The sequence below is a fragment of the Grampus griseus genome, assembly GCF_964374135.1.
Source record: "Grampus griseus genome assembly, chromosome: 5".
Lineage (NCBI taxonomy): Eukaryota > Metazoa > Chordata > Mammalia > Artiodactyla > Delphinidae > Grampus > Grampus griseus.
Window position 1 is genome coordinate 14,584,132 of NC_138998.1, and position 19,125 is coordinate 14,603,256.

At 41.7% G+C, this 19,125-nt stretch overlaps 1 pseudogene across 1 annotated transcript in view; it reads right to left on the bottom strand.

The window, feature by feature from the left end:
- Positions 1-16,922, bottom strand: part of LOC309822684 (14-3-3 protein eta-like) — a 42,097-nt pseudogene extending 25,175 nt beyond the window's left edge. The window contains exons 1-2 of the transcript in view: positions 16,767-16,922; positions 12,168-12,247 (exon numbers count right to left, since the gene is read on the bottom strand). The product of the transcript in view is annotated as a 14-3-3 protein eta-like (transcript). The remainder of the gene's footprint in view (positions 1-12,167; positions 12,248-16,766) is intronic.
- Between the last annotated feature and the right edge of the window lie 2,203 nt (positions 16,923-19,125).

Below are 19,125 nucleotides of genomic sequence, written 5' to 3' on the forward strand. Positions count from 1 at the left end.
GGTGCAGTGGTTGAGAGTCCGCCTGCCGATGCAGGGGACATGGGTTCGTGCCCCGGTCCGGGAAGATCCCACATGCCGCGGAGCGGCTGGGCCCGTGAGCCATGGCCGCTGAGCCTGCGCGTCTGGAGCCTGTGCTCCACAACGGGAGAGGCCACTACAGTGAGAGGCCCGCGTACCGCAAAAAAAAAAAAAAAAAGAGGACAGGGCTAATAACGTAGTATACTGTCATGATCAACTGGGTGGTTGGCGGTGCCATTTACTGCCATAAAGGAGTACTGAGTGAAGAGCAGGCTGTGAAGGGAAAGCTTGGCTTTGGTTTGGACACATTACACTTGAGCACCTCTGTGGCACCCAAAAGGCTATACCAAGTTGGCGATGGGAAATACAGTTCTGCAAGTTCGTAGAGCCGTCAGGGTAGAACTATACTTTCTTCATTATAGTGATAGCATTTGAAACTGTGGCAGTGAGTGAGTTTGACTGGGTGGAGAAAAAGTGTATGAGGAGAATAAGGGCTTCAGACTGGGTTCCAAGGATCTCCAGTATTAAAAGAGCAAGCAAGAAAGGAAAGCAAAATTGGAAGAATGGCTGAGAGGTAGGAGGAGGTGAATTAGAAGATGTGACATCATGTGACAGACGCCAAGGGAAGAGAGGATTTCAAGGCAGTAAACATGTCTAATACTGCTGAGTAAGATGACATTGAAAACTGTTAATTAGCCTTAGTGGCATAAAAGTCATCGAAGATCTTATCAAAAATAATCTTAGTGATGTGGAGAGGGCAGTGCGTGTATTGGAATAAGCGGACTGGTGAAATAAGGAAGCTGAAAAGTAAGAATTTTGTACCTTCTTACAGAAGTTTGGCTTTGGGAGAAGATAGGGCAGTGGCTGAAGGTAGGTTGGGATCTTGGTGTGTATGCATGTGTGTATCTGTGTGTGTGCAGGCACACACACATTTTAAACAGGGAATTCTAGTTTAGATCAAACATAAATACTCATAGTAAGGATTCAGTGAAGAGAGAGAGAGTTATTTAGGACACAGGATAAAGAGGGAAATCAGTAGCCCAAGATTCTAGGAAGTTTGAAAGTGGTGGGTTTTGTAACAGGCAGGTGCAGGAGCAGATTTGGTACCAGGAAGTTGAGGGAGTTTATATGGCATGGCTTCCGATTGTTTTGAGGGTTAAGAGGTGAGGTAACCTGCTCCAAGTGAGAGGAAGAGGGGTGTGGCAGTTTGAGGAGACTGAAATAGTCATTGCTGAGAGTGGGAAGGCTGTTGCAGAAATCCAAGTGATAAAGCTTGTTGGTTCAGAGATCTTTGTCATTCTGTTTTCCAGATGTGTTTCAAATATCTGGGATGGGGCTTGTGCATAGTCAACACTTAGCACATTTGCTGAAAGACAATTTTATGAATTTGAGGTTGCAAGGTGACTGTTGCCTAAAGGCCAAAGCACAGGAGCAGAGTTCCCTCTTTGTTTGTTTACATTTGACCTTGAGTCCCTTTACACAAGTTGAAGACAGTTCTTAGCAGACTTAAAAGGGACTTTTGGCTTTAGGAATTTGAAATGATGTGAAGAAATGTAGCTTCTCCAGTATTACAATTTATATCCGTAAGAAAAGCTTACACACATTTTCAGCCTAGTTTGGTTCATTTTATCTAAGTACCTGCTCTCTTTCAGACAATTTCTTCTTTCCTTTAAGGCATCTTTGCCAAGGACACATCCACACTTAGGAAGCTTTTGTCAAAGGATTACCACTTCTTTTTAAGAAATGTGTCCACATTAGAAAGAGATTTGTCATAAAGTGGGTGGCAATTATTCCATGTTTAGAATTACTTTTGCCTTTGGAAGAGGTAATGGCATGTTATTCCATGCTTTCCCTATGTCAGTTCAGTCATTACTATGTACCAAATGGCTTGAGTCAGTTTTCACAGCTTTTGCCACTTCCGATGGAAACTTGATAAACAATTTGACAATATTAATTTTTATCAGTGCTAAGTTAAGCAACTCAACTTTCAATTCTGAAGTAAATATTCTTGTATCACCACACATTCTGGTGGTATTATTTAGGCTTCTCTTTCAATGCTTATATTTTATTTGGGAATTGAGATTAGCATAATCTTTTAGTAATTTTCATTCTTGATAATGATTTAATACCTTTGGATTCACAGAGAGAAAACTTCCTTAAATTATCCCAGGAGCATATATAGGAATACATCTGATATCTTGATTAATTCCTGCATTCTTCCTATTCCTTTGTCCAGCTTGATTTTGTCCCTTCTTTCTAATAGTAATTGAGAACCATTCTTTGACAATATGTTTATAAATGATAGCACTTTATTTTCCAGATTGCAGTATTAGAAAATAATTTTTAAAGTATTTCATATTTTAAAAGATGATGTTAGTTCATTCCACAGAACTAGGAAATTCTCAAAAAGATGTAACATACCATCAATGATAAAATACTCTGAGTATGACTGTCAAATCTATTTAATTATGAGAATCAGGTTAGTAGCCTCATAATAGCTTTTATTTGGTAGTTTAGAAAAATGCTATTCATCATCTGGAATCATCAGCTTTTAGAAATTTTTTCAATGCAGTTTGTTTTCTGCAAGGAATAACTTGTACATGAAATGCATTCCAGAATAGAGCTTAATTCCCCCTTGAATGGCTTGGTTATGAGTGACTCATTATGGGCTAAGTGACAATTAATTCATTTTCATCATTCATCTATTCATTTCAACTTTGGTTAGGCAAATTAACCACCCGAGGTACACCTGTTTGAATGCATGTCTTAGGTCTGCATATAAAGTAACTACAGGGAAAAAAAAACACCAAAAATCCTGTTTCTACATCCTCAGGGACAAGCACAGTGCACTGCAAGTGTTAAATGCTTGATAAACAGTTACTGAAAAAATTAAGATTTGCTCAAATTCTCACTATTACTCATTTTAGGTGAAGTGCATATCTCTACTGTATAGATTTTAAATTTACTTTTATGCTATCAAAAGGTCCACTGTCATCCCAACAACTATTGCTGAGATATTCTTCCATTAAGTGTCTATTGTGTATTTAGAGTAGGCATAATATTCAAGTATGTCACCTAACTGCAAGAAATGTGGAACCTATAGCTACAGAGAAAACAGTTTTAAAATTCCAGTGACGTTAGAGCCTAAGACCTTCTTTGATCTGTCCTCAAATTGCTGTGTCTCCCAATGGGAAGAACAGAGCAGAGGCCTTGAGTTACCTTTATAAAAGATCATCAAAATAGTTATTGTAGATACTCCATAGATACAGGATGGGCCCCATCCAAAATTTGGCTTGATGTCAAGACTGATGATGCCACACACACACATGCAAAGTATATGAAAAATATATTACTAAGCTCCCAGGCAGGTCTGAAATGACTCAGAGAGCAGGGAAAAGAGTCCTGGAGTCTTTATGGCAGTTAGGAGGTGGGGTCAGGATGAGGGTTCCTGCATGGTTTGAATCGTCCCACTGGTGCCAAAGGAATGAATATGTGGGCTTTCTTAGCTTGCCCAGATTGGGAGCAGAAGGGATGAGGGATGGAGTGAAACTTAAAAGATGTCTGTAATCAAGCATCAAAAATGGAGTCAGGTTCTTTAATACAAAAGCCTTCATGGGAAAAATCAGAATTTTGAGGGGAAAAGTGTAAATTTTCATCTTTGTATTGTTATTTATTTATTTATTTATTTATTTATGGCTGTGTTGGGTTGCTGCACGCAGGCTTTCTCAAGTTGCAGCGAGCAGGGGCTACTCTTCGTTGCAGTGCTTGGGCGTCTCATTGCGGTGGCTTTTCTTGTGGGGGAGCACAGGCTCTAGGCGCACGGGCTTCAGTAGTTGTGGTTCGTGGGCTCTAGAGCGCAGGCTCAGTAGTTGTGGCTCATGGGCTTAGTTGCTTAGTGGGATCTTCCCAGACCAGGGCTCGAACCTGTGTCCCCCTGCATTGGCAGGTGGATTCTTAACCACTGCACCACCAGGGAAGTCCCTTTGTATTGTTTTAAATGATCTGTTTTATGGAGGGTGGAGAATCATTTCCTTTTGAGTCTTTAAGGCCTCAAAAGTTGTGTTTGGCCCTGGACCACCACTGACCTTTCTTTTTTTCTACTATTTTCTTTCTTGGAACCAGCTGCTGGCCACATGGAATCATGGGTCAGCTCTCTAACCCTGCATCTTTGCTCATGCTCTTCTCTTCTCCTGGAAGCCTTTCCCACCTCATTTGAAGGTGTGAGTCTTATCCATTCTTCAAGCCCAGCTTAAAGGCTTGAACCTTTTTCTGGTTCTGCCTCTTGGAAGAAATCAATGCTTCTTCTGCAGTCTCAAAGCATATTTTGTTTGCTCTGATAGCACTTGCCGTTTTCTAGCTGGTCTCTGAAAGTGCCTGACAACCGGAATCTAAGAGACTGATTGATTTTTGTATCTTCCACACTGTCTTTCTCAGAGGATGTCAGTTCTAAGAGGGCAGGAATTTTGTTTTGCTCACTGTTTTTCGTTTAACACTTGGAACAGTGCCTGGCACAGAGTAGATGCTCACTCTATACTATTTTATAAATAAATAATAGGCAAATATTTATCAAATAAATAAAAACTAAATTCATAAAGGCTCTCTGACTAAAACTTCTATTAGATTCTTAAATTGCTTCTTTATGCATTGCTTAAATAAAAGGAAAATGCATATTTTATTGAGCGTTTAGCATTTCAACTGGTTGAGTTGGCAGTTGAACTAATTTAAAGGGAAAAATCAATATTGAGCCAGACATCCACAACTGGGCATCTCTGATATGATTCTGTGACAGAGAATCTAGCATTTTCAGAAATTGAGACAGACTTTGATTGAAACAGATTGTTAAATAACCTGTGATCACTGTGAAGGTACTCGGCAAGCATAGACATTTTGCTTTTGCCCTGTTCTCAGAGATTTATGCTAAATCTGTTCTTTTTGTCACAGCTGTAGGCAAAATTAGCATATGCTGGCTTCATCAGGCTGTGCAGAAACTTTCCTTGCCTATATTAGGTATAGCTTTTATTGGAGGCCAACCTAAGACAGGTTAAAAGACAAGAAGTGAGCTCAATTACTGATCTTGTGGACATTTAACAGTATCAGGTGGGTCATTCTGAGTGAGGGAGGTCTAATGAGGAAGGAGAAATCAGGAGTGAATACTTCCATCTATGTTATTTTTTTAGATTCCACATATATGCGTTAATACATGATATTTGTTTTTCTCTTTCTGGCTTACTTCACTCTATAAGACAGTCTCTATGTCCATCCACATCTCTACAAATGACCCAATTTTGTTCCTTTTTATGGCTGAATAATATTCCATTGTATATATGTACCACATCTTCTTCATCTCTTCCTCTGTTGATGGACATTTAGGTTGCTTCCAAGTCCTGGCTATTATAAATAGTGCTGCAATGAACATTGGGGTGCATGTGTCTTTTTGAATTATGGTTTTCTCTGGGTATATGCCCAGTAGTGGGATTGCTGGGTCATATGGTAGTTCTATTTTTAGTTTTATAAGGAACCTCCATCCTGTTCTCCACAGTGGTTGTATCAATTTACATTCCCACCAACACTGCAGGAGGGTTCCCTTTTCTCCACACCCTCTACAGCATTTATGATCTTATTTGCAAAGCAGAAATAGAGACACAGACATAGAGAACAAATGTATGGATACCAAGGGAGAAGTGGGGGTGGGACGAATTGGGAGATGAGGATTGACATATATATATATATATATATATATATATACACTCTTGATATTACGTATAAAATAGATAACTAATGAGAACCTACTGTATAGCACAGGGAACTCTACTCAATGCTCTGAGGTGACCTAAATGGGAAAGAAATCTAAAAAAGAGGGGATATATGTATACGTATACATATATACGAATGTATATATGCTAATTCACTTTGCTGTACAGTAGAAACTAACACAACATTGTAAAGCAACTATACTCCAATAAAATTTTTTTAAAAAATAAATAAATAAAATGTAATACACACAAAAAAATAAATAAATAAATTTTTAAAAGGAGTGAACACTTCCAAAGAAGTTTGGCGTCAGTGCTCAAGGCCTAACTCTTCTCCAGGTGAATATAAACCAAACACAGTTTGCAGAAGGTTACAGTATCTGAAGTCAGATATGTATTTCCCCAATTAAGGGTGTCAAATTTCCAACATCAAAACTTCCTTGCTAAACTGAATTTCAACTGATGGTTGTTTTTTGTTTTAAAGAAGTTTCCTTGCCTTTCTACTTCTCTGTATCTGTTCATGTTCAAGAACTTCATATTCAAGAACATACTCAATGCTCTTCATTCTTAGATTATAGATGCCACAGTGGAAAGGACAAAAGGAAAAAGAGAAAGATACCTGATTACAAAAGGGGATGAGCAATAGGGCTAGGAGGACTGCTAAGTTAATTACTAAGGAGCCTGGGGTACATTGTATTTTCTACTCCTTGAATCTGTGCTTGTGATTTACTTTGAGGAAAGTGACATTGCATGTAATTCAGAGTCCAGGCTTCAAGAGGTCTTGCAACTTCTGCCTTTGCCCTCCTAGATGCTACCCTGAAATTTCCATGTAAGAAGCCAGTCTAGCTTACTGGAAGGTGAGAGGCCACATGGAGAAGAATTGAGGCACCACAACCAAGTGTCAACCAATCACTAGATATTTAGGGAAGTCATCTTAGACCTTTTATTTCAACTGAATCCCCAGCTGAATGCAGCTGTGTGAGTGAGTCCAGGTGAAACCAGCAGAAGAACCACCCGGCCAACTCACAGATTAGTGAGAAATAATAATTCATGTTGTTTTGAGCCACTAAACTTTGCAATGATTTTGTTACATGGCTAAAGATAACATGCACAGCCTGACTGTGAATTTTACATTTATTTAGTCTACATGGCAAGTCTTAATTATTTATTTCCACTTTCCAACTTCTTAGGTTTTTCAACACCTTTAAAATGTAGTATATCTCTGAAGGGTCATTCATTCGTTCATTCATTCATTCATTCACTCAGCTTGGTGTTGCTCAAGTATCATATATGTGTTAGGAAGTAGCAAAATGAGACTTTAGAGGTAGGCTGACACTAGAGCTGTGCTTTTCAATTCAATATGGGCTGATAATTAAAAATGAAATAGAACAGATAACATTGCACACAGTAAAGGCAAGTATGGTTTCAGTTATGAAAACATATGTGTATACTGAGTCATAGTATAAATGTTCCTCTGACCTTACTAAAAGAAAAGTTTGAGGGGATTCCCTGGTGGCGCAGTGGTTAAGAACCCACCTGCCAATGCAGGGGAAACGGGGAGCAATGAAGCCTGTGCGCCACAACTACTGAGCCCACGCGCCACAACTACTGAAGCCCACATGCCTAGAGCCCGTGCCCCACAACAAGAGAAGCCACTGCAATGACGAGACTGCGCACTACAAGGAAGAGTAGCCCCTCCTTGCCGCAACTAGAGAAAGCCCATGTGCGGCAATGAAGACCCAATGTGCCAAAAATAAATAAATAAAATTTATAAAACATTTGAAAGCCACTGGACAAGATCATGGAAAGCATCATACAGTATCCTAAAAAACTTGGATTTTTTTCCCCCATAGTTTGAAGTGTCACAGAAGAGTTTTAGGCGGGGTTATATATATGTTTTAGACTGTGCTGGAGGCTGTGTGATAGATCTATTTGAAGGAGGAATGACAGAAGCAGAGAGAGGAGTTAGAAGTCTAGGCTGAAACAGAGATAAGCAGAGAGGCTTTCTTTTAACAAGGGTTTGCTAGGTTTAGAGAGAGAGGAATAGACTTGAGAAGTGTTTAGGAATTTAGATCAGAAACACTCTGAGGTCGATTGGATATGGGGGTGTAGGGAAGGAAGGAATCAAGGAAATGATTGATATTAGCAGGTTCTTTCTTTTAAAATTTATTTATTTATTTGTGTCTTTTTTTTTTTTTTTGACTGTGTTGGGTTGTCGTCGTTGCCGCGCGCGGGCTTTCTCTAGTTGCGGCGAGGGGGGGCTACTCTTCGTTGCAGCACACGGGCTTCTTCTTGTTGTGGCTTCTCTTGTTGCGGATCATGGGCTCTAGGCACGCAGGCTTCAGTAGTTGCGGCATATGGGCTCAGTAGTTGTGGCTTGTGGGCTCTTGAGCGCAGGCTCAGTAGTTGTGGTGCATGGGCTTTGTTGCTCCGTGGCATACGGGATCTTCCCGGGCCAGGGCTCGAACCCATGTCCCCTGCATTGGCAGGTGGATTCTTAACCACTGCACTACTAGGGAAGCCCTGCAGGTTCTGACAGATATGTGGGAAATAACGTTAAGGAAGGCATCAAGGATGACACGAAGCTCTATCTAATATGAACGGCAGGGCCATGAACAGGGATAAATAATGTAGGGATAAGAGCATCATTTCTATTGGGAGCTTTACTGATTAACTTAGTTTGGGGCATGGCAAGACTGTGCTGTTTGCAGGACATTCAAATAGCAGGAAGCTAGATGTATGAGTTTGAAGCTGGAGAAACAGATGTGAGCATCATTCAATGGTGATTGAAATCAAGATGGTAGATATGTAAAGAGGCTATAAAGGGAGAAAAATGGACCCAAGAAAAGAACTTTTAAATACTGGGGAAACCCTTAAGTGGTCAAAGTAAAAGGAGGCCAGAATGATGGCAGAGAGGAAAGCCAGAATCCGCAGTGTACCAGAAATCAAGGGAAAGGACATTGTCAAGGAAGCTGGGTTTAATAGTGTCAAATGAAGTAGAGAGATCTAGGAGGGTAAAAACTAAAAAGGCAAGTAGGAGGTCATTTATAAGCATATCAGTGGAGGGGTGGGGGAAGTAGCCAGGTGACAGTTAAATTAGTAGAAAGAGAAAGGATGTTTGGATGAGATTAAAAGGTGAGCGTCTTCCCCAACCTCCCTTGCATGAGTTCCTTGTATTTGTTGCTTCTTCATTAGCGTAATTCAGGCCTCCATTGCATCTTGCCTGGACTACTAGCTCCACACTGTTTACTGTACAGACCCTGAGATTTAAAGAATTGTGACAAGTAGAAAAAACCCAATATATGAGTTGTCCTTACAGCCCTGGGTGACAAGAGCTCCGCCCACTGTAATACAGAACCGATGGTAGCATGGTAGCAGGAGCATTTAACCTTTCCTAGGAGGTTTAGAAAACTTCCCAGAGAATGTGGCATTTGAACTGAATCTTGAAGAATGAACGGGTTTTTCCCAGAGGATCAGGACATTTGAAGTAGAGGGATGGCGTGTACAAGAGGAACAACAAAGCACATGGCCAGAAGGTGGGTGGGTGTCTTCGTCTACTTGGGCTGCCACAACAAACAGTACAGACTGGGTGGCTCAAACAGGAAAAATCTATCGTTCACAGCTCTGGATGATGGAAGTCTCAGGTCAGGGTGCCGGCACAATCAGACTCTGGTGAGTTCTCTTTTCCTGCCTTACAGGTGGCTACCCTCTTGCTGTGTCCTCACCTGGTGGAGAGAAAAACCCTCTCTTCTCATGAGAGCATGAATCCCATCATGAGGGCACCACCCGCATGACATCCTCCAAACCCAGTTATCTCCCAAAGGCCCCGTCTCCAAATATCATCACATTCGGGCTTCAATACATGACTCCTGGAGGGACGTAATTTAGTCTACAACACCCCGCTTCTAGTCCCCTAAAATTCATATCCTTGAATGCAAAGTACATCCATTCCATCCCAACAGCCCCCAAGGTCCTAGCTCATTCCAGCATCAACTCTAAAGTCTAAGGTCTAAAGTCTTCTTTAAACATCATCTAAAGCAGGCATGAGTGAGACTCAAGGCATGGTTCAGCCTGAGGCAAAATTTCTCTCCAGCTGTGAACCTGGGTAAACAGGTGTTCTGAGATCCAATTTCCAACGTGTGTGTGTGTGTGTGTGTGTGTGTGTGTGTGTGTGTGTGTGTGTGTGTGTGTGTGTGTGTGTGTGTGTGTGTGTGTGTGTGTGTGTGTGTGTGTGTGTGTGTGTAGAGGGATAGTTTAAGGGTTCAACCCTATATGACTTCAATTCCCCACCCCGCTTCAGACGCCAGTCACAAGCCCAGGTTGTTACCTGTGATTTTGACTGACTGGCTACAGGTTGGAGGTTCCCATGACCCCCTCCTGGGACTTCAGATACAATTGGAAAGTTCAGGTTGTTACCTGTATTTATGACTGACTGGCTATGAATCAGAGGTTCCCACAATTCCCTCTTCTTTGGTTTAATTAATTTGTTACAGGGGCTCACAGTACTCAGAAAAATCATTGTACTTACTAGATTACTAGTTTATTATAAGAGGATATAATTTAGGAATAGCCAGATGGGAGCTGTGTAGGGCAAGGTATGTGAGAAAGGGCATCAAAGCTCCAGATGTGTCACTTTCCCCAAATCTCCACGTGTTCACCAATCCAGGAGCTCTCTGAACTCTGTCCTTTTGGGTTTTTATGGCTTCACTGCATAGGCATGCTTGATTAAATCATTGGCCATTCACAATGGATTTAACTTGTAGCCCCTTTTTCCTCCCTGAAAATCAGGGGACTGGGACTGAAAGTTCTAACCCTCTACCCCAGGTTGGTTCCCCAACCCGCCTCAATTCTTAGGTGTGGTCCGAAAGTCACCTCATTAATGTAGCAAGAGACATCTGTCACTCTCATCACAGACAGTTCCAAGGATTTTAGTGGCTCTGTGCCAGAGACAGGGATGAAGACCGCATATTTATTTCTTAGTATGAATCACAGTATCACACTGTGGAGCCAGACAGGCTTTGTGTTTCCAAAGCATGGTGGTGGGACAGGCATAGGGTAAACATTTCCAGTCCAAAAGGCAGAAATCAGAAGGAAGAAAGGAGGATGGGTCCCAAGCAAGTTGAGTACCCAGGAAGCCAATCTCCATCAGATCCCAAGACTAAAGATTTAAGCCCCTTTGGTTCAATTACCAAGTCCACTGGGGCAGCAGTCCCACTCCCGTGGCTCTGCTGGCCAAGGCTTGTGCCCCTAAAGGCTCTGCTGGGCAGGGATATTATCCCTAAAGCTATCCAGGTAGCTCAGCTCTTGGCTCTGGATGACCCCACCCGCACAGTACTGATTAGAAGTCCCTGTCTCTATCCCCTTCAGTCCAGTCTGGCAATGTCCCTCCTCATATAATCCCTTAATCTCTTGATTGCATGATAATCCAGCCCCTGGGGTTCTTGTCTGAACATGCTTTCTCATGTTTTTGTAATCTGGGCAGGATGAAAACTATCTAAATCTTAAAGTTTTGGTTCCTTTTTGCTGAACAGCTCCTTCTTTATTTCGTCTCTCTCTTCCTGCACTTTACAACAGTCAGGAGGAAGCAATGTTAATACTTTGCTTAGAAATCTCCTCAGCTAAATATCCAATTTCAGTCATTTGCAAGTTCTGCCTTCCACACACCATTGTAACATGAACACAATTCAGCCAAGTTCTTTGCCATTTTATAACAAGAATTGTTCTCCCTCCAATTTCCAATAACATGTTTCCATCTGAGACCTTGTTACCAAGTCCAAGCTCGCACTGCTCACTGCACCACAGGACAGTAAATCTAGAGACGAGTTGCTGGGGCAAGGGCTAGCGACTTTATTCAGAAAGTCAGCAGACCAAGAAGATGGTAGACTGGTGTCCCAAAGAACCATCTTCCCCAAGTTAGATTTCAGACTTCTTTTGTACTAAAAGGGGAAGGAGTAAAGCCCTGGTTCTGGCCAGACTCTGGAGGGGATGTGCTAATTTCTTCCTTCCTGCACCCATTCACAGGTGGGTCTGGTTGGGATGTTTCCTGTGTGCTAAACAAAGGTATGTTAGCTTAAGGCTCATCACCTGGGAGGCAGGGTTCCCAGAGATGGGCCATTATGTATAATTTAAGCTTATAGGCAACATCCCTTTAGTGATTAACTTGTAATAGAGCACAGTTTCTTTCCTATAACAACCTCACCAGAAATGGCCCCTAATGTCCATATTTCTATACCATTCTGTTAATAATTATTTATATATTCTCTAAGAAGATGGAAACTTTCCCTCCACGTCTCTTCTCTTCTTATGAGCCCTCAAAAAATTACCTTTAAAAGTCCCTTTGAGGCAATGTTGGCTTTTTCTAGCATGCACCTCAAAGCTCTTCCAGACTGTACTCATTACCCAGTTCCAAAGCCACTACCACATTTGTAGGCATTTCTTATAGCAGCACCCTGCTTCTCAGCACCAAAATCTGTCTGAGTCTGGGAACCAATAATACATGAAGAGATTTACTATAAGGAATGGACTCACAGTTATCTAGGCTGCGGAGTCCCAGGATCTGCAGTCAGCAAGCTGAAGACCAAGGAGAGCCAATGGCATGGTTCTAGTCCGACTCCAAAGCCTGAGAACAAGGAGAGTCAATGATTTAATTCCAGTCGGAGTCCAAATCCAAAGGCAGGAGAAGACCGATGTCCCAGCTCAAGGATATTCAAGAAGAGAGAGCACATTCTCTTTTCGTTCTATGCAAGCCTTCAATGGATTGGCTGCAGCCCACCAAGAAGAGCAATCTGCTATCTACTGATAGAGCAATCTCAGTCTACTGATTCACATGTTAATCTCATCCAGAATTACCCACACAAACACACCCAGAATAATGTTTAACTAAATATCTGGGCATCCCATGACCCAGTCAAGCTGACATGAAATTAATCATCACAGTGTGTATGGAGGGGCTTGTGTGGATGGAGGTTGGATGGGCAGGGCTGGAGCCATTTAAGAGCACACATGGTAAGCCTTCTGAAGCTTTTTGTTCCCTCTTAGCTAATAAAGAAGCATTTAAAAGTCTTTTCGCAGCAAGGACACAGGATCAGAATTGTGTTTTCATTTCTCCTTCACATTAATGGTGGTGATTGAAATTTCTTCAGAAATTCACCCCAAAGACCCAGAAGTCTGGTTAAGACACAACAATATTTAGAGGCACTCCAATCTAGATTCACATCCCGACTTCAGCACATACTATTTATGTGAATTGGTCAAGTTACTTAACCTTTTTCTAGGTCTCAGTTCTTCCGTTTGCAATAGAGAAATTGCAGAGAGTCATGTGATCCAAATGCTATCATCCCTAAAGTAACTGGAAAAAAGTACCTTCCCCCAAATGTTAGCTCTCTTACCCTCTCTGTGGACACAGCCTAGATATGCTGCCTACATCAGCATATTTTCACCAGTATAGGGACCACAGTGTTAAGAAATCATATTTCTGTATTTGGAATTTCATTTTATTATTTATAAAAAAGGGAGTTGATTGATAGAAGCAAGTGGATTATTTTATGTTTTATTATAAAAAATTCAAACATGCACGAGAGTATAATTAATGAACTTTCATATACACATCACCCATCATCACCCATTTTGCACACGTGCTTAATTGATGGCTTTCTGTGAAGTATTTTAAAGCACCCAGATATCTCACACACCCTAGTATACCCTAAAAATATGGGTATATTGCTACCTAACTAAAATGCATTATCACACTTAACAACACTAAGTAAATATTCATGTGTTCTCAACAATAATGATAGTTCTGTGTGCTTTTAGAACTATTCATATTATAGGGGCTTTGTTAATAAATGCATAGAAATTGATGGATAAAAACATAATTTATCATTTCTAAATATATGCATACTCTTAACAGTCCCCCAAAAGTGTTGTTCAGTTAGGTTGGCTTATGATTTGAAATGTAGAGTTTAGTGTGAGTTAATAATATTCCCACAAAGACGTGTGCCATTGATGATGACGACAGTTTAAACTTGGCAGATCAATAACTAATGCAAAAATAGAAGCCACAAGGGAAGGCTTCAGAACATTACCAACAGGCTAGCTTTCCTTGTATTCTCTGTAAAAACTTGTGTTTTATCTGAATTAAAGAGCCATTGACATTCAATTCAGGGATGTGTGCGACAGAAAAAAGAGAGAATATATATATGTACGTTCTCTGTTTTTAAGTGAAGTTATTGGAAAGCATGACTTTCTTCATAAAGTAGACACAATAACAAAGCCTTATTGTGGAAATTGTTTTTACGCAACTACTCAAGTCAAAAATGTCTTCATCCTTGAAACTGACCTTATCCTAGTCATGGATTGTTGGTGTTTAGTATTCAAGCTTCCTAATTCTTTTTTGAAAGGCTGTCGCAGGAGAACTGCATGTAGAATATATAATGATTTATTTAGTCTCACAGTCCCTTATATGTGGGAACCAAAGAAAAGAAAAAGAAGGCAAGCTGATTCTCTCATATTAGTAGAAACAATTGTCTGTGAATTAATTTAAGCAACTGATAATACAAAACTAAAAATAGTAACATAAGAATCTGATTTTTTAAAGTGTTTTTGCTATTCATACCATCCATCCATATTTGAAACATCTGTATTTTAAGTGCTTCAAGATAAGATATTTTAGCCTTGTACTGTTTCCATGAAATTAGATTCACCCAATCAGAGTACTAAATTCGTAAAGTTCATTCATCTCCATAGTGAATTTCTGTGAGTTTATTTCAAGAAACAAATATTCACAAACCCAGAAGATTGTTGTGAAATAAAAGGATAATGATGACACAGAGCTTGTAGATCATTTTTTTCCATATAAGTCTAACAAAACAAGAACCAAAACAGGCTGCATCAGCACATTTAAAGGTTTGAAAAAATTTAGCCAGACAACTGATTATCTTTAAAAAAAAGAAAAACAAAAAAAGGTTTACTTCAAGTAGGTTATTAGCTAAATTCTCTCTCATTTTCTCCCAGTGTTTTGTGTTTGTGGTTAAATAGGCAGTGTGTAGGATTGCTCTCTCGTACGGATGGTATAAGCAAAATAGTTGAAAATGAAGGTCAGCCGTATTGCCTTATTTCCGAGTACAAACTTGGTGCCTTGGAAGTACTTTTTGAACTTCTGAGGGTTACATGTAAGCCAGTAACTTTGCAGCAGTGTCCATCAGAAATTTCCCCTACAAGGAGCCAGGCCTAGCTTTAATATGGGTGCAAGATGATTTTGGCTTCAAAAAGACAAGAAGCCACTTGGTATCTCCATTAGGATTTTAATGCTTGCCTCATAGTCAGCCAGCCCAAAACTCATCTCCTGTCAAGACTTGCCCTGCCTCAATTGCTCAGGCTAAGAAGCTCTGCTTAGGGTAGTGCTTGACTCTCTCTCACAGCCCATTTCCAGTGTCCAGAGAATTCTGCAGGCTCTGCCTTTAAAATGTACTCGGAACCCAACCACTTCATCATCACCATCTAGGTCCAGGCCACCCCATGTCTCCCCTGGATTACTGCAGTAGCTGCCTAACTGGTGCCCATTTTCACTCTGGTCTCTCTACAGTTTTGTCTCAACACAGCAGCCAGGATGATTTGTTTTCATTTTTAGAATTCCCTGCTTGAAACTCTCCAAAGACTTCCATCTCTGAGTAAAGTCCAAAGTTTGCATTATGGCCTATGAGTTTCTGTTTGACCTGATTTACAGGTTACTGTGCTCCCCCTTGTTCATTTATCCTTCAATACACCAGACGCACCCATGTCCCAGGGATTTTGCACTTGTTACTTCCTCTGCCTAGAATATTTTCCCCCACACAGCTAGCTCTCTCATCTCCTTCAAACCTTTGCTTAAATATCTTCTTGGTGAGGCCTTCCTTGGCCTCCTCATTTAAACTTGCGGTCACCCCCAGTGTTCATTATTCTTTTCCCCAGCTTTCTGTGCCTCTGTAGCATCTATCACCACCTAAGCCATGACTAATTTTATTTATTTACTTTTTATTGTCTGTCTCCTCAACTAGAACATAAGCTCTCTGAGTGCAGAGGGCTTTTTTAATGCTATATCCCTTGTGATTAGAAGAGTATCTGGCACACAGTAGGTGATAAATATGTGTTGAATAAATCAACAAAGGTACCCACAGAACTATTTAGCAATATTTTACATTATGTGTTTTTTTTTTTTTTTTTTTTTTTTTGCTATACGCGGGCCTCTCACCGCTGTGGCCCCTCCCGCTGCGGAGCACAGGCTCCGGACGCGCAGGCTCAGCAGCCATGGCTCACAGGCCCGGCCGCTCCGCGGCACGTGGGATCCTCCCGGACCGGGGCACGAACCCGTGTCCCCTGCATCGGCAGGCGGACTCTCAACCACTGCGCCACCAGGGAAGCCCCTACATTATGTGTTTTTAAAACATGCTACCATACTGTACATATAACACTTTCTTTTTATATCCAACAATTTGGCCTAGAATTCTTCTGATGTTAGTATGTGGCTCAACCGCATTTGTTGGAATTGCAGTATGCCTTATATGGAGGTCAGGTTTTTTTTTTTTTTTTTTTTTTGCAGTACGCGGGCCTCTCACTGTCGTGGCCTCTCCCGTTGCGGAGCACAGGCTCCGGACGCGCAGGCTCAGCAGCCACGGCTCACAGGCCCAGCCGCTCCGCGGCATGTGGAATCTTCCCGGACCGGGGCACGAACCCGCGTCCCCTGCATCGGCAGGCGGACTCTCAACCACTGCGCCACCAGGGAACCCCCTCCAATTTTTAATAAAGACAATGTAACATGTATATTCTGCACCTGCTTCCTTGGGTGCATGAGAGTATATTTCTTTGGGGGAAGTAGATTTGTGGTCTTTCACCTTTGCTAAGCTGGAACTATGTTCCTGGCATTCCTTCTCTTACATAGTTCCTACGTAGTGTGAGCTCTAAGAAGCATTCTTCATGAGATTTGGAAGGTGGAAGTTAGCAGGAGCCATATTGTTTTTATACTTGGAAGGTCGGTCTGGGCACCAGGTGCTGCCTCCACTCATGCACCTGTCGCTTATCTACCGGCTTCCACGGCTGCCCTGGGGTAGCAGCTGGGCTGCTAGGCCAGCCAGGCTGTGTCTCCTGCTTCAGCTTCTCTGCCTCCCGGGCACGGCGCATGTTTAGTCCATGATGGCACGCGCGGGCTCCTCCTGTTGGACCCCCCCATCACCCAAGTGAGAGGTTTGGTGGTGCTGAGAGTCTAATGCAGATTCCCAACCTTCCTCGGGGCTTCAGCCTCAGCCTCCCAGGTTCCAGTTTATTCTTTCTTCTCCCATTACATCCTGTTACTTCCATCTTCCCTTCCTGACCACCTGCCCTGTGGACTTCATGCTCCAGCACCAGACACAGAAAGGACAGCCACATATTGACTGTGCAACCATCTCCCACAATTGCTTAAGGTCAAACCAAATATATGTATTTATATCCTAGTGGTTCTGCTTCTCTGTTGAAATGCTGACTGATGCAGGTAGATACTGAAAAACGGATTTGCCAGGCCATAGGATTTGTGCATGTTTTTCATTTTCATAGATTAAAAGATGGATCTCTCGTCTATGAAACATTGGAAACATTTCCCCCCAGGGATCTATACATTATGAATCAGTTTCATTTGTTTGCACCTTAACAATCTGAGCAGATAGTAGAGTGTGTTTTCATGCTGAGAGAGTGGCTATAGAGAAACCGGGGAAGGGAAACAAGAGTAACATGAGACCAAATGATGTGGCGTCCTCCTCTAAACAGCTGGTCTCAGTTAACAGGACCACAGTGAATCAATTTACATTTTAAATACTCCCTTTGTAATGCCAGAAATCAGAAACATAACTTCAACAAAAAAAGGCTTAGATTTTTTTTTTTTTTGTCGAATCGTTTGAAGGTTTGCTGTTCATGAACAAAAGCGATTTTCCTCAGTGTGTGCATTCTTACTCTTGGCAGATGTGGGACAGATGTTTTTATTATAGACACATGGGGACTTACAGGAAAAACACCCTTCTAATTACTGAAAGCAGCCAAAAACTGTGTTCCATAACTTAGTGATGAAATTAAAAACCCATCTTATGGCTTAAAACATTCATATTAAGATGCCATTATAGTTTGTCGTTCCTTTGATCACATCTATGTCCTAAGAGTAAGTTCCTTAGACCTCTGCCTTTACAGAGGCCCAGTGAGACGTTGTAAACTCTTGCCCCCCTTGTTACTACTGATTGAAATAGGTTTTTGGAAGACAGAGTCCTCTTTAGATTTTCTAGTTTCCCTACTCTAAAGCGTTTCTGTCAAGCAGTAGTCCCTAAAGATGTCAATAACAAAAGGCCATTTTAAAAAGGGAAGGAGCTTTCCTCCTTGGAACAATGTGTGGGTGGAGGGATGTGCTTAACAGAGCAGGGCCTGCCTGCCTCTGATGTTGTGCCTCATGGGCTTCTATGGTCGACCTTGGCAAACCAGGCTTCACCGTAGAAAGTGACTGTGGCTCACCCGTAGAGTCCCAGAGGGTCCACGAGTGCCTTTAACAGAACCAACATTCCTAGATGACATTAGGTTCACAACTAGGAAAAGCAAATTCTTGGATGATTTATATTTTATTTTGCAAAACTTAGATGAGCTCAGACGCTAAGCCGAAGGTTAATAGTTATCTCTTTCCTGAAAGCTGAACTCCCCTTCAGCAAAGACCCACAGCGACTCTGAGGGTCTCTGGGGAGCTCTGCCTCTTAGCTCTGCTGGCAGCCAAGGGCCTGCACAGCTGAGAAAGAGCAAGAGTTGAAGTTGCTCTGCAATGAGATACTTCACTAACAGTCCTGTTTGTATTCCAGAGGCATCTATTATATACTCCTAAGTCACTCTCCAGGGAATCTTAAAATGTGTTCTAGCCTCCTCAGGTGAAGGTTAGGGATGTGTTCAAGCTTCGGAACAGCTTTACTGATAATGTATAAAATCTGAACAGAGCTGTTGGAGTTCTGCCCTGCTCTGGTCCCTAATAATCAAGTTCTTGGAAATAGGCGTCTTCCCTTCTTAGAAATTCTTTTTTATTTTTAAAACACCATTAAGGTTCATTGAGAAATGCACTTTTTCCGAGCATTTCTGGCCTGCGGTTCTGTGTTTGGTCCTTCTCGTCATCTAAATTTCCCGTGAGCAGGGCACATTCCACACAGTCGCTCCTGGTTGGCCTAGAACACTCTCTGCCTTTGCAGCCCCAGTGGTTTAGTTTTCCTATTCCTGAGGAGAAAATAACTCACTTCCTAACCCTGACTCTGATGTCATTTCCTTTCCTCTTTGTGCCACAGAGGGCTCCCATTCTGGGAAGAAGCATTTAGGCTTCTGGGAGGAGTTC